Genomic DNA, 14,359 nt, shown 5'->3' on the forward strand with positions numbered 1-14,359 from the left:
CGGTCTCTCAAATAGTCAGATCCACTACCATGGAGCGCTTTATAGGTGGTAAGTAAGACCTTGAAGTGCACCCGACGATCAACAGGTAGCCAGCGCAGCTCACGGAGGATTGGTGTTATATGGGCGAACCGTGGTGCGCCCATGATCACTCGCGCGGCCGCGTTCTGGACTAGCTGAAGTCGCCGGATGCTCTTCAAGGGCAGCCCCATGTAGAGCACATTGCAGTATTCCAGCCTAGAGATCACAAGGGCTCGAGTGACTGTTGTGAGAGCCTCCCGGTTCAGGTAGGGCCGCAACTGGCGCACCAGGCGAACCTGGGCAAATGCCCCCCTGGTCACAGCCGACAAGTGGTGGTCAAAACTCAGCTGTGGATCCAGGAGGACTCCCAAGTTGCGGACCCTATCTGAGGGGAATAAATTTTGCCCCCCCAGCCTGATTGGTGGAACGTTAGCCAAATTTTTGGGAGGAAAACACAACAGCCACTCGGTCTTTTCGGGGTTGAGTACCAGTTTGTTAGCTCTCATCCAGTCTTTAACAGCCTCAAGGCCCCGGTTCATCACGTCCACCGCTTCATTGAGTTGGCACGGGGCGGACAGATACAACTGAGTATCGTCCGCATACTGGTGGTATTTTATCCCGTGCCTTCGAATGATCTCGCCCAGCGGTTTCATGTATATGTTAAATAGCAGGGGGGACAGAACCGAACCCTGCGGCACCCCATAGGTTAGGGGCCTCGGGGACGATCTCTCCCTCCCCACCAACACCGACTGCGACCTGTCCGAGAGGTAGGAGGAGAACCACTGTAAAACAGTGCCGCCCACCCCCACCTCCCGCAGTCGTCGCAGAAGGATACCATGGTCGATGGTATCGAAAGCCGCTGAGAGGTCGAGGAGAACCAGGATGGACGCATAGCCTCCATCTCTGGCTCTCCAGAGATCATCGGTCAATGCGACCAAAGCGGTTTCAGTGCTGTAACCGGGCCTGAAGCCAGACTGGAAGGGGTCAAGGTAGTTAGCTTCCTCCAAGGTACGCTGAAGCTGTAAGGCCACCACCTTCTCAACAACCTTCCCCAGAAAGGGGAGGTTGGAGACTGGACGATAGTTGTTAAGAACTGCTGGATCCAAGGACGGTTTCTTCAGGAGGGGCCTCACCACCGCCGCCTTAAGCGCGGTGGGGAGGTGTCCCTCCCGAAGAGAGGCGGTAACAACCGCCTGGATCCAGCCTCGTGTCACCTCTCTGCTGTTGGCAGTCAGCCAAGAGGGACACGGGTCCAGTATGCAGGTGGAGGAACTCACAGCTCGCATAGCCTTGTCCACATCCCCGGAGGCAACATCCTGAAACTCAACCCAGAGATGGTCTACCAAGTTATTCCCCTGTGTCCCGGCTGGATCTGCAGGGGTGGAGTCCAATTCCGATCGAAACCGAGCAATTTTGTCCGCCAAGAACTGACTATATTCCTCAGCCTTACCCTGCAGGGGGTTCCCCGTCTCCCTCCTATTTAGGAGGGAGCGGGTTATCCTGAACAGGGCGGCTGGGCGAGACTCGGCGGACGCTACCAAGGAGGCAATGTGTGATCTTTTGGCGGTTCTCAATGCCCAAATATACTCCTTGGTGCAAGCTGTCAACAGTGCTCGGTTCGATACGGACCTGTCGGATCTCCACCGGTGCTCTAGGCGTCTCCTCCGGCGCTTTATCTCGCGGAGCTCCTCGGTGAACCAAGGGGGTCTCCGCGAGCCGCTGACCCGGAGGGGCCGTAGTGGCGCAATTCGGTCTAGAGACTCTGATGCCGCCGAGTGCCAGGCAGCAGCAATAGTCTCCGCCGAACTGTGGGGGAGAGCATCTGGAATGACCCCAAGCTCCGTCTGGAACCTAACAGGGTCCATCAGTCGCCTGGGGCGGAACCACCTGGTCGGTTCCTCCTCCCTACGGTGGGGGTTTGGCCTCCGGAAGTCTAGCCTCAGTAGGTAGTGGTCTGACCACGACAGGGGAATGATCTCATTTCCCCTCAGACCAAGATCATAACTCCACTGCTCCGAGAGGAATACGAGGTCGAGTGTATGTCCTGCCAAGTGGGTAGGGCCTCGAATTACCTGGGTCAGGCCCATGGCTGTCATGGAGGCCATGAACTCCTGCGCTCCATCAGAGTGTTCACCGAGCGAAGGCAAATTGAAGTCCCCCAGAACCATTAGTCTAGGGAACTCAATTGCTAGCTCGGCTATTGACTCGAGGAGCGCAGGGAGGGCCGCTGCAACGCAGTTGGGAGGCAGGTACGTTAGCAGCAAACCCGCTTGACCCTTGAGGTCCAACTTCACTAGCAGGGACTCACACCCGACAAGCTCCGGAGCAGGGATCCTACGAGGTGCTAAAGACTCCCGGACTACAATAGCCACACCGCCACCCCTTCCCTGGGCTCTCGGCTGATGAAGCACCTGAAACCCGTCTGGGCACAGCTCTACGAGGGGGACTCCTCCCTCCGTGCCCAGCCATGTTTCAGTAATACATGCCAGGTCTGCCCCCTCGTCTACAATCAAGTCCCGGACGAGGGGAGCCTTATGGGTAACAGACCTGGCATTTAGCGACAGCCTGAGACCAGGGTCCTGATCGCTCACGCCATCTGACCTTGGAGTGGGACTCATAGGGCCGGAAGGAGGGATCTCTGCAATATAGCGAACCCTCCTTCCCCTATAATGGCCAGCCCTAAAGTCCCCGCCATATCTGCCTCTCCCTGTTATGACCGCAATGCTCCGACTCTCTCCCGTGGGCATAATTCCCCCAACCACCCCAACGGCCCCCGCTTGCCCCGCCAGGTCCTCCGAATCAGGCATACTCAGGCACTCACACAGGCAGTCCCCACAATATAATTAAAACACAAAAGGAATACAGCAATAATAGTACTAAAAGTGGGTCTTTCATACTAACTCATTCAGTCCCACGCACTCAACATACCCGTTTAAAATTGCGCAACACAGAATTTAAAATTATGAGTTCCAGAAGAGCCAGCCTCCCTTCCTCCAGTTCCAGAGACATCCAAGGCCAAAGTTCAAGAGCCGTATTCTATAAATAGTTGTAGAAGGAGGGGGGGCAGAGCACAGGCCCCAGGTATCAGCCAACACCAGCTTTGCAGACTCACACCCTCCAAATCCAAGTAAAGCGTGGTATAATAAACAAAAACGGTCCATAGGAGATAAAACGGTAGTATGCAGGGGGGTATCTTATCTTCCCCCTCTCCTGAAGTCCTGGAGCGGCCAAAGTCTATATGTCCAAAGTTTACAGGTGACTGGAACCAGTTAGAGGGGGGAAAGGGGGGGTGCCAACTTAATGTCCAGTTTTTAAAACGCCAAGTTCCTGTTCCTGAAACTGCCATCCTCTATCACTTCTTTCCCCAAACCAAATGCACCATAAGTATATATATCCTAAAATATCAGGATGTTAAACAGATGGTCGTTGCTCACATTAGGTGTTCCAAAGTAGCAGTGGTAGCAGGTGGTGGGGAAGAGTAGTTGTTCCGGGCCAATGCCGATGGTCGCAGGCCAGGCAGTAAAACTCGCATTAAGTGAGAACAGATAGGCAGGCAAACGTGGCTCCGTAGTAGCAGGGGCAGACAGGAAAAGAAAGAAGTTGTCCAAGCCACAGGAGGGATAAAAAGGAGAGGCTCCACGGTGAGGGGGTAAGCACTAAAATACAGGATAGAGGAGGAGCGGGTGTTCAGGCAAGCTATGATGGTAGTGGCTAATTGCCACTTAATTCGTTCGCCCAAGCCACAATAATTTCCTCCTCTTTGCCGTGATGGTTATGGTAATAATGAAGATGATAATAGCCAGTTTCAAATCCCCCAAGCTCACCGTTCCTTTTCTGGTTATAGATGAAAATCCAGAGTTCCTCTCCAATAAAATCCAGAGTTCTTCTCCAAGCCCCAACACTGTTTGGATCTAAAAAGAGCAGTGGGGGGGCAATCGTGAAAGCGAAAAGCTCAGGCAGCCATTTTCCGCCCAATTCCTGCTGCCACCATTCCGCTGCTCTAGGGCACCTTCCAGGACCAGGGCTCACCAGGGCTCACCCAATAGGGCAGACGACCTCCAGGGGCACCCAGGGCACCCAGGTAGCCAAGATGTTAAAGACGCCAACCGTCCGCGTCTCGCCGCCGCCGCCCTCGCTCGATGGATCAGCTGTTGGGTTGCTCAGCTGTTAAGCGCAGCGGAGCCTTCGGGAGCGATGTTTTTGAAAAAAAAAAAAATTTCGTCCGGTCCTGGGGATTCTGATGTCTTAATCTCACCCAGGCTCTTTCCGGAGGTTTTGCGGTCCGTTTGGAAGGCTAACCAGCGCTTTTTCGCTAGATTTGCAGAGAGCGAAAAAGCCCAGCCGCCATTCCAAACCCGCACATGCGCATTATCCAACTGGCTGGGGGATTCTGGGAGTTGAAGTCCACAGGACTTAAAGTCGCCAAGGTTGAGAAACACTGGGTTAGAGGATTCTCTGGGAATTCAAGGACTAGACATGAATTAAGAAAGATTCACTTTCAGAACACTAACAAATAAACTGCAATAACAAGAAATCAAATTCAGATTAAGGGCATTTTAATTTTGATTGAAATACTGTACACAATAGCTACAATAAATAATTTACACAGGGAGCTTTCATACTTCAAGGATTTTATTTCAAATTCATATTTCAAAAGTTTTACACAAGGCATGCTCCTCTAATGGAACACAACTCCTTATGGAGAATAACAGTGGAAAGAAGAGATGCATTCAAGAATTGCATGGATATGAACATACTGTATATCCCTATCCATGCAAACCTTTTTGCTTTTCTGGAATAATGAGAAAGATGAAACTTCACTCAAGTTGTGCTTAGAAGAAAAAAATATGATCCCGCTGGGCTGTTCCCTAGACTGACCAACAAGATTGGTGGTATATCCTTTTGTTTTCACAGTGGGCTTGGCTATATAGACAGTGTTCTCTTTGCACTTGTGGACTGTAGGGAAAAAAGAATGTCTAGAGAAAAAAACACCTCATAAATCCAGGCCAGGGAGAACTCTGACATATTAGGAAACTCTCAGATCATGTCTAAAATGGATCACATCTTTATTTACTATAGTTTGGTTTCTGCTTCTTATGGTGCCCATGGGAAAAAGAATTATTTGAAAATCTACAACTGAGGAAAGATTAGTTGAGACATATCAAGTAGTTACAGAGTATCTGCCGCAGCATTGATCTCTTCCAAAACAATCCATTAAAAAAAACTTGTTAAAAATACACTAGTCCCAGAATTTAATGAGGCATGTAAGATTGGGATCACATTTCCAATAAACTCCACCAACACAATTCTCAGTGGATCTAGAAACATACCAATTTCACAACACAGTAAAATGAGAAATTGCTCAAGGCTGTATCTGTTTCAAATTAAAACATGCAACTGTACAATTAACAAACTGTTTTTAATAATTCCCATGAGATATTTATTATCACCTGTTTCCAAAAAGGGTTGCAAAATCTATTGGGATTTAATGATCAACTAACAAAATGATCCAGTGGGCACTGTACTGATTCCTATTCTTCCTTTCCTTTTGTCTTCTTTCCCCTCATTATCCATTGAGACTCTTCTCCACTTTAAATCTTTATGGTTATCTAGCAACGGTTAAAACGTACAATATATGGGAAAAATCTTCCTGATAGATGCATTAAACCAGGAGAATACAATATGTAGTCCTTGATTTACAACCACAATTGAATTTCTGTTGCTAAGCAAGAGTGTTGTTTGCGCTGTTGGCCTTCTGCCAATTACCTCCCTGCGTCCCATCAGATCGCACAGGGTAGGCCTCCTCCGAATTCCATCCGCCAGTCAGTGCCGACTGGCGACTACGAGGAGGAGAGCCTTCTCAGTTGCAGCTCCGACGCTATGGAACAATCTCCCCGTGGAGATCCGTACCCTCACCACCGTCCAGGCCTTCCGCACGGCCCTCAAGATCTGGCTATCCCGTCAGGCCTGGGGATAGGACTTTACTCTCTCCCCGCCCGAATGCTGAGTGAATGTTGTGCTTTTATGGTTAATTTTTTTACTCACGTTTTCTTTTATGTCTTGTCTTGCACTCCCTTCCCTCATTATTGTAAGCCGCCCTGAGTCCCCTCAGGGAAAAGGGCGGCCTATAAGTGTTCAATAAACTAAACTAAATTAAACTAAACCTGCTATAACTTCCCATATATATTCAAATACTTACATTAACAACTTCTGCATAAGGCCAATCTCTATTTGGTGACATAGGAGAAGATCATGGGATATAAAGCAAATGATTAATATAAATAGTAATATTTGCATAAGCTACATTGTAATAACACTTGAATATTGTATATGACCTAGGTCAGCACTATTCATATGGCAAATGTGTCTGTGTGTGTGTGTGTTCATGAAAAAATGTTCTTACTGATGTACATGACTTATTACTTTAAAGATGAAACACTTGCCTCTCCAGCACAAAAGAAATATTAAAAATATGCACATCTTAGGGAATCAGAGTTCAAAGAGATATATCATACGAATCAGCAAGAATTTGAGTATATTGATATGGAAATAAATGTAAATGAAAACTGGATGGGGGAAATGTTGCAGTCTCCAGGGGGGGAATTAAAATTCAATTAATGCATTTTATTTAATAAATGTAATCACATTAGCTCTATTTCCCTAACTAGTATGCATTCTCTGATTGGATAACATAATTTATGTGCCTAGTTGAGAAAGTAGGAAGCAATAGGCTGTGTTCTTAGAAGCGTAGATTTCAGTTGAAGAATATCTTGGGTGGGTTTTGTCTTAATTTGGGTTTTGTCAGGTCAAAAAAATATAGTAACTTTGATTTAAAACTATTAAAGACTGCTTAATAATGAGTGTGCAAAATGTATGGCCGTGAGCCACATGGAGTCTCCCAAAGCCTTGAGCATGATTACTCTGTGGTCTCAATGATCAAACATGGAGGTGATAATATCAAGATTTGGTGATTCTTTGCTGTCTCTCTCAGATCCGGACAACTTCCCAGCCTTGAAGGAAGCATGAATTCTGCTTTACATCAGAGAATTCTTTATCAGAATTTCAGGCTATGTGCCCATCAGCTGAACACTAAGACAATAATCCAAAATACATAAGCAAATTTAAAAGAGAATGAATTAAGAGCAAATACAATGTTTTGGAATGCCAAAGTCAAAGTCCATATCTAAATGCCACAGTCCTCAAATATTACTGAGCTGAAGCAGTTCACCATGGGGGATGGATCAAAAGTCCTACACAGTGACATAAAAGACTGATTACTAGTTATAGGAACCAAATTGCATTTGGCAACTAGAGATGATCCAGCCAATTACTAAACCTAAGAAAATAATTAGTTTTTCACACTGGCATGTTGGGTCCTTTTGTGTATGAAAATCAATAATTGTTTTTTTTTTAATTCTCTCTCCCTCTCTCTCTCTCTCTGTCACACACACACACGCACGCACGCACGCACGCACGCACACACACACACACCAATTCTGATAACATTCAGTAGCAAAATAAAGCAAATACTTTTCTATGCATGAAATATTTAGAAGTATAAATTTATTTCTTATTGGGATGAGGACTCTCTTCAGGATAGGGAGCTGTAAACATTCCAACTGTTGTGCAGTTAATCTGACTCCCAAGAAGCAGAACATAAGAAGACTAAAGAGTAGATCTGCAGGACTCATAGATTTATCTTCCATTTTATCCCAAAGTCAAAATGATACAGTATTTTTATTCTCAGTGCATTTTGAAGATACAATAAATATTTTTTTAGCCAGGAGGCATATTTTGAATTCTAATAATAAATTGTAGCACTCATGTAAAATAGTCGACAGGACAGAGGCTCATCTTTTCAGTGGCATGGAAAATGTGACCAGCCTCAAAATAACCATTTCCTTAAAAGTAAACTGATAAGGGTGCTCCCTGCTCCCCCTCCCTCTCTCTCTCCAAAATGCTCTTTATTCTTCAACTTAGCTTCACTGCTTTTTTTCCCCAAGAAAGCCTAACATGACCTTGGGCCAGTCGTTCTTTCTCAGCTCAGCTCAACATCTCACAGAGTTGTGGTGGGGAAAATAGGAGGAGAAAGGAGAAAGTTGGTCATGTTCTCTGCCTTGAGTTATTTGTAAAAATAAAAAAGTTGGGAAATCTGTCAAATAAACAATGTTTGGAAAGTAACAGTTTCAATGAACTGAAGAGGAAAGCTTCCGCTCTGCCTAGAACTTAGCTAAATTGGGCAAAAGACTGGAATTGGGAAAACACTATTGCCTCCTCCCACAAGTGAAGTCATATGTGTATCAGAGTTTTGTTTACAGAAAAATACAAGACAAACTTCTAAAGAGTACTTGAATCAAGAAAGAGCCAGAGATGTGTTAGTTATGAGCTAAAGCTTGTAAAATAGATTTGGGGAAATGGAATCATTTTATCTAAGGAAGTAGGCATCAAAGCACATACAAACTGAGTTTACTTATGCCTTCTCCAGAATCTCCCTATGTCCAACCCAGAGTGGAATGTATTCTGTCACTTCAGCAAAGACATGATGCATGGAAGAGTATGTACAATATAAACAATTAGAAGATGGAATACCTGGTTAGTATCTTAGCTTGCAAGTGAATGGATGTATTTTCCTCTCCTTTGAACTTGTCAACATTCAGCCTTCTCTTTCTACAGGATACTAAAATTGTTTTCATTATCAGATGGGGAGTTGCATTCTTAGAGCTATTTGATTTTCTGGCAAATGCATATGCCAACAGTAGTTGAACAGGATAGGATTAAGTTGGGAAGTTTTAGGGAACACTTCTTGATGTTAGCCAAATGCCTGAACCTGACAGAATTAAGGAAAAGCTCTACTGAGGGTGTTTAAAGAAAGAAAGGTATCTCAAGAATTTGTGGAGGATGATATTAGCACTGCTAGTTTTTCTAATCCTTTGCATTAATGTATTGGATATGCTCAGAAAGAAAATGCTCATCTATTTTTCATCACAGAAAGCCAAAGAAACAAGCCTAAAGTAGTACTGTTGCTAAACTCTTTCCAAGCACTTTGTTTACTGATATCCCGTTAAGTCACTTCCCAGAAAACTGACTAAGTTTTATATAATTATTTGCAGGAAGGAACTATTTCCTTTAGTGAACAGTGAACTCTCACAACAAAGAATATTTGCAATCAAAGAGAGTTACATCATGAAAATAGAACCTGAGCAAAACAAAAACAATGGAAATTTCCTTGGACACTCCCCACCGTTGATTGCAAAAAGATCAGAACACATTGGATAGCACCATTCCAACTCATTGGTTGTATTAAAAGGTATCAGCAGCAGCTTACGTCATCATAAGAGAAAAATATCCAAAAGAAAGGAGAGAGAGATAAAATAATCCCCAAATACATAAAAAGACAAATGAAAGTCAAAAAGTGAAACAAAATTACACAAATGCTCACAAAGCGCATTTGCAATCAGAGCACTTCCTCTTCCTCTGCTGGATAGAAGAGAGGGCTGGCTCTTGACAGTCTTCCTAAAGCCCGGAAAGGATGGAACCTTATGATGAGATTGCTAGCTGCCTAGAGCAAGAAACCTAGAGCTTAAAAAAAAGGCACATCTCAACCCTTTTCCTCTCTTACACACAAAACTTAATAAGCAGTGTGAAAAACTGCTCTAATTTCCACCTTCCCCCTGTACTAATAGCAGGGGAATATGGGAGATGTAGTCCAAAATATCTGGAAAGGTCCAAATTCTAGTTATAAGAAATCAGCCCTTTTTTATTATAAGGAATGAATATGGAAATAGTAAAGCTAGGTTTTAAAAAACCAAGTTGCAATCAGATGCATTCCTTCTTCCTCTGGTGGACAGAACAGAGAAATCTGGACAGTTTTCTTAAAGCCCAAGAAGGATGGAACCTTTAAAATCATCTCTCCCAGCTTGCAACAGGTTGAAAAATGGAAAACAGAGCTAAAAGACTCGCTGCCTTTTATTTTCCTATATTCTATCCATACCAGTAAGTCATTAGAAATAACTTTGTAACACTTGGCACTAATATCTAAATTGTTATTCTTCCCTCTTCATCACTATTTCATGTCATGTCTTTTTACCGTGTTTTCCCCAAATAAGACCAGGTCTTATATTAATTTTTGCTCCAAAAGACACATTATGGCTTATTTTCTGGTTAGGTCTTACTTTGGGGGAAACCCAGTACTAAATGCCTCCGTCTGCTGACGATATGAACCAGGGCTTATTTTTGGGATAGGGCTTATATTACAAGCCCTATCATGAAAAAATCATGATAGGGCTTACTTTCTGGTTGGGTCTATTTTCGGGGAAACAGGGTACTATAAGAATATTGCCAATGATTATGACAACTGAGGTGCTTTTTTTAAGCTGAGGAGGTGAGTAAAGATATTTTAGAAATATTTTTGTTAATAAATAAATGAAAGTTGGACAAAAGAGTGAAAGAATATGGCATTGCTCTTGGGTAACTTTTAGCCTAGTGTGCAATAATATCTAGCACTAATCAGTTTGTTAAAGTGAATACAAATTCACTATGATTTTACTTTATTAATAAGTTTTAAGCAGAAAATACTCTATATGGAAACACAGAAAAAAGTTCTAAACCTAGTGCCAAGGAGACAGAAAACGTTATGTAACAAAGTAAAAAAAATGGGCAGAAGATCAACAATGTGTTTCTTTCTGTCACAGATAAGTGCCAAATGAAAATCGTCACCTGTTGTATCTATAGCAGTCACAAAGCAAAAGAATCTTGCTAAGGAGGAAAAAATACAAAACTTCTAGGTGAGATTAACAGAGTAAACAATCTTTATAGGATTAGAGTTTGTAGGTGTCATTGTCATGTTAAAAACAAGAAGCAGGTGATTGGCAGTATGAAAGAGGGAAACAGTAGAGAACTGGGATTGCAAATTGATCAGCTAAGCAGTGCAATCTTGTTTCTATATTAATGCCCACCATGTTCAATGGGATGACTACATCCTAGGTATGCACAGGATGCCACCCTGATGAATAAGCAGACCGCTTGGAACATGCACCTGCATACACACAAATATACTCCATGATTTGAAAGGTCAAGAAGGAGTGAAGGACTCACGACAAGCACTCATGTGTTAAGCAAGTTAGAAATGTCCATCAGAATTTGAGGGTAGCAATTTGACTTTGTACATGAGGTGAAGGGAAGACCAACAGTCACCTCCTGTTTGGAACACCTGCAAATACTAATGACAAGCAATATTGTTTGTGCACATCAGACAAGAACAGCACTGAGGCAGGGGCAGGAGCAGATGACTGTGTGCCTGAGACCAACATCAGTGGGGTTCTGTTCCCCACCCAGTTCTTCAGGGAAAAGAGTTTTTTTTTCTCCTTAGTTCTTCATGGAATCTATCAAGCCTTCACAGAATCCTAGAGTTCCATGAAACCTAGTTTGAACGATCCTGACCTAGAACTTTTGGGTAGAGAAGCATACAAATGAAATCAATCAATCAATCAATCAATTCTAACCAGTAGTCACAAAGCCACTAAAGAGTGGAGAGCCTATCCTGTGCATTGTGTTGAGTTTCTTATATATGACTCTGTCTCTCTGCTGGGCAGAAGATATGAGTGTACAATTGTTTCAATGAGCACCTAGCTTCCAGGGAGAAGGTCTGTTCCTTATGATAATGGAACTGGATAAACTGGCTGATTATTCATACATATCCCGTCAACAAGAAGAAAACTACAAAAATAGGGGAAAGAAGTCCTCAATACATTTATACAAGAATATTTTTTGGGGGGGGGAGTTGTCAAACTCATCTATAACATCTTGGCTATATTTGTTCTTCAAAAGTTATATTGTCCACAATCTAGTGCTCACCAGCTGTGTAAGATGTGGGAATAGATCTGGAAATTAAAGGTCAACATATCAGAAAGACACTAAGTTGAAGATAACATGCTTATGATGCTCCTTCAGATATGCTTTATTAATTTGAATTGCTTTTTTCCCCTTGAGGTGCATTGATGAAGTTATCAGTTACTTCCCTGGATAAAAATGTATTTAGTGGGAAAATCTCAAAAAAAAAAGGAATCCCTGAAGCTATGCAAAAATGTCATTAACCAACAAGGAAATGCACAAAGAAGGCTTATCCATAATTACAGAAATTAAGGAGATGTCTATGAATATTTTGTTCCTTTGTATATTAAACGATAATAGTACATTACATACAAATGTATATATTAAAATCCCATTGGTGTGTTTTTTAAGGTTGCATTTTATTATTTGTTGTAGTTTAAAACAACTTTTCAGATAGTTATTGCTTCTAAAACTAACTCAAATTTTCAAGTTTCAAAGCACTTCATAACCAGCACTATAGAATAAGTCAGCTTTTCAGGAGGGAGGATTATGGATGAGACAGTAGCTTGGTTAAAGCCTCCTAGTGAGTTCCTGGATAGAAGCTTCATCCAGACTTATTTGCAGCTCAATCTCTTATCTACAACACTAATCTTATATGGAGAGAGCATTCTCAGGTTACCACTTCTGTGCTCTAAATCACTTCTCTCAGCCCCCATATGTTCCAATTATGCCTCTGCAAGGACAAACATGCACACAGAGATTCCCCCCAGGCTATGGAGACCCTAAGCAAAGAAGTGGAAGACAGATAAAGTGTTAAGCATTCTTGCAATCACCTTACTCAAATGAAAAAAATAAGCAATTGTCAAGTTCTAGAAATAACAATGTAGGGTTTCTATTACAACTGCTATGTGTAAGATGCAGTTAATATTCTGGGTGGTAAAGCATGGAAATTTGTTCAACTAAGTTTTAACTCAGAGCTGTGTTCTGCATTATGATAAACTGTGCTTACAAGCTAATTTGTTATGTTTTATTATTTTTTATACCATAGATCAATACTCGCATACAGTATTATATACCCTGGATGCACAGTCAAAAACCAGAATGGTTAGATCAACAAGAAGAGAACAAACTTTGAATATAAAAGCTGCTGTAAGAGGAGATTTCTGCACTCTATGCTCCAGGAAGTATGTGAAAATTACAAAGAACAACAAGAATTTGAATGGAGACCTTCCCAGAAGCTTGGAGTGTATTGGTATTTTGGGGTTTTCTTCTTTGTAAGACCCCCAACCCTCCAGAAGTACATGTACTTGTTTTGCCCCACCCAACAAGGAATGCAGTTATTCAATCCATCTCAGCACTACACAAGGATAGGTAGAATTAACATAATGACAACTGGAAAGTTTTCTTCCGAAACATACCAAATGTTTTACCAAAACATTGGTAAAATCTGAGGTAAGCACTTCCACTGGGCAACTTGAGACCCATAAGGTTACATTTATTTGTTTGTTTGTTTATTTGTTTATTTATTTAAAGCTTTTATATGCCACCCAATCCCAAAGGACTCCGGGCGGCTTACAAAGAAAATATAAAAAACATAACAACAATACAATTTAAAACAACAGTCATTCCTCATTAATTCATTCTAGTCAGGGGCGGACCTCAACAGTGAGGTCAACAGCCCCAGGCCTGCTGGAACAGCCAAGTTTTTACGGCTTTCCTGAAGGCCATCAGAGTGGGTATGGTCCGGATTTCCGGGGGGAGCTGGTTCCAAAGAGTTGGAGCAGCCACCGAGAAGGCTCTCCTCCGAGGGCCCGCCAGCCGACATTGTTTGGCCAATGGCACCCGAAGGAGGCCCAATCTATGGGATCTTACTGGTCGCTGGGAGGTATGTGTCAGCAGGCGGTCTCGAAGGTATCCTGGCCCTAAGCCATGTAGGGCTTTAAAGCTGATAACCAACATCTTGAATTGAGTCCAGAGACCAATAGGTAGCCAGTGCAGCTCACGGAGGATAGGTCTAACGTGGGTGTACCTCGGCACACCCACTATCACCTGCGCGGCCGCATTCTGAACTAACTGCAGTCTCCGAACGCTTTTCAAGGGTAGCCCCATGTAGAGCGTGTTACAATAATCCAGCCTCGAGGTGACAAGGGCATGAGTGGCCATTAGAAGTGCATCCCGATCCAAATAGGGCCGCAATTGGTGCACCAGACGAACTTGGGCAAAAGCCCCCCTGGTCATAGCCGACAGATGATGTTCCAATTTCAGTTGCGTATCCAGGAGGACTCCCAAATTGCGAGCCCACTCTGAGGGGTTTTCTCCCCCCAGGGTTAAGGATGGACTGTCCAAACAGTCCTTCGGGGGCAACATCCAAAGCCACTCAGTCTTATTGGGATTGAGTACAAGTTTGTTCACCCCCATCCAGACCCTAACAGTCTCCAGACATCGGCACATCATGTCCACCGCTTTACTGAGCTGGCAAGGGGCAGAAAGATATAATTGAGTATCATCAGCA

The 14,359-nt window shown here is 43.4% G+C and overlaps 1 protein-coding gene across 3 annotated transcripts in view; it reads right to left on the bottom strand.

Moving 5' to 3' along the window:
* ST3GAL3 (ST3 beta-galactoside alpha-2,3-sialyltransferase 3) overlaps window positions 1-14,359 on the bottom strand; it is a 252,211-nt gene that overhangs the window by 54,582 nt on the left and 183,270 nt on the right. The gene's annotated exons all lie outside the window — the stretch shown is intronic.

The sequence above is a fragment of the Thamnophis sirtalis genome, unplaced genomic scaffold (assembly GCF_051295495.1).
Source record: "Thamnophis sirtalis isolate CommonGarterSnake01/CBP01778 unplaced genomic scaffold, rThaSir2_p1.2 scaffold_7, whole genome shotgun sequence".
NCBI classification, from domain to species: Eukaryota; Metazoa; Chordata; class Lepidosauria; order Squamata; family Natricidae; genus Thamnophis; species Thamnophis sirtalis.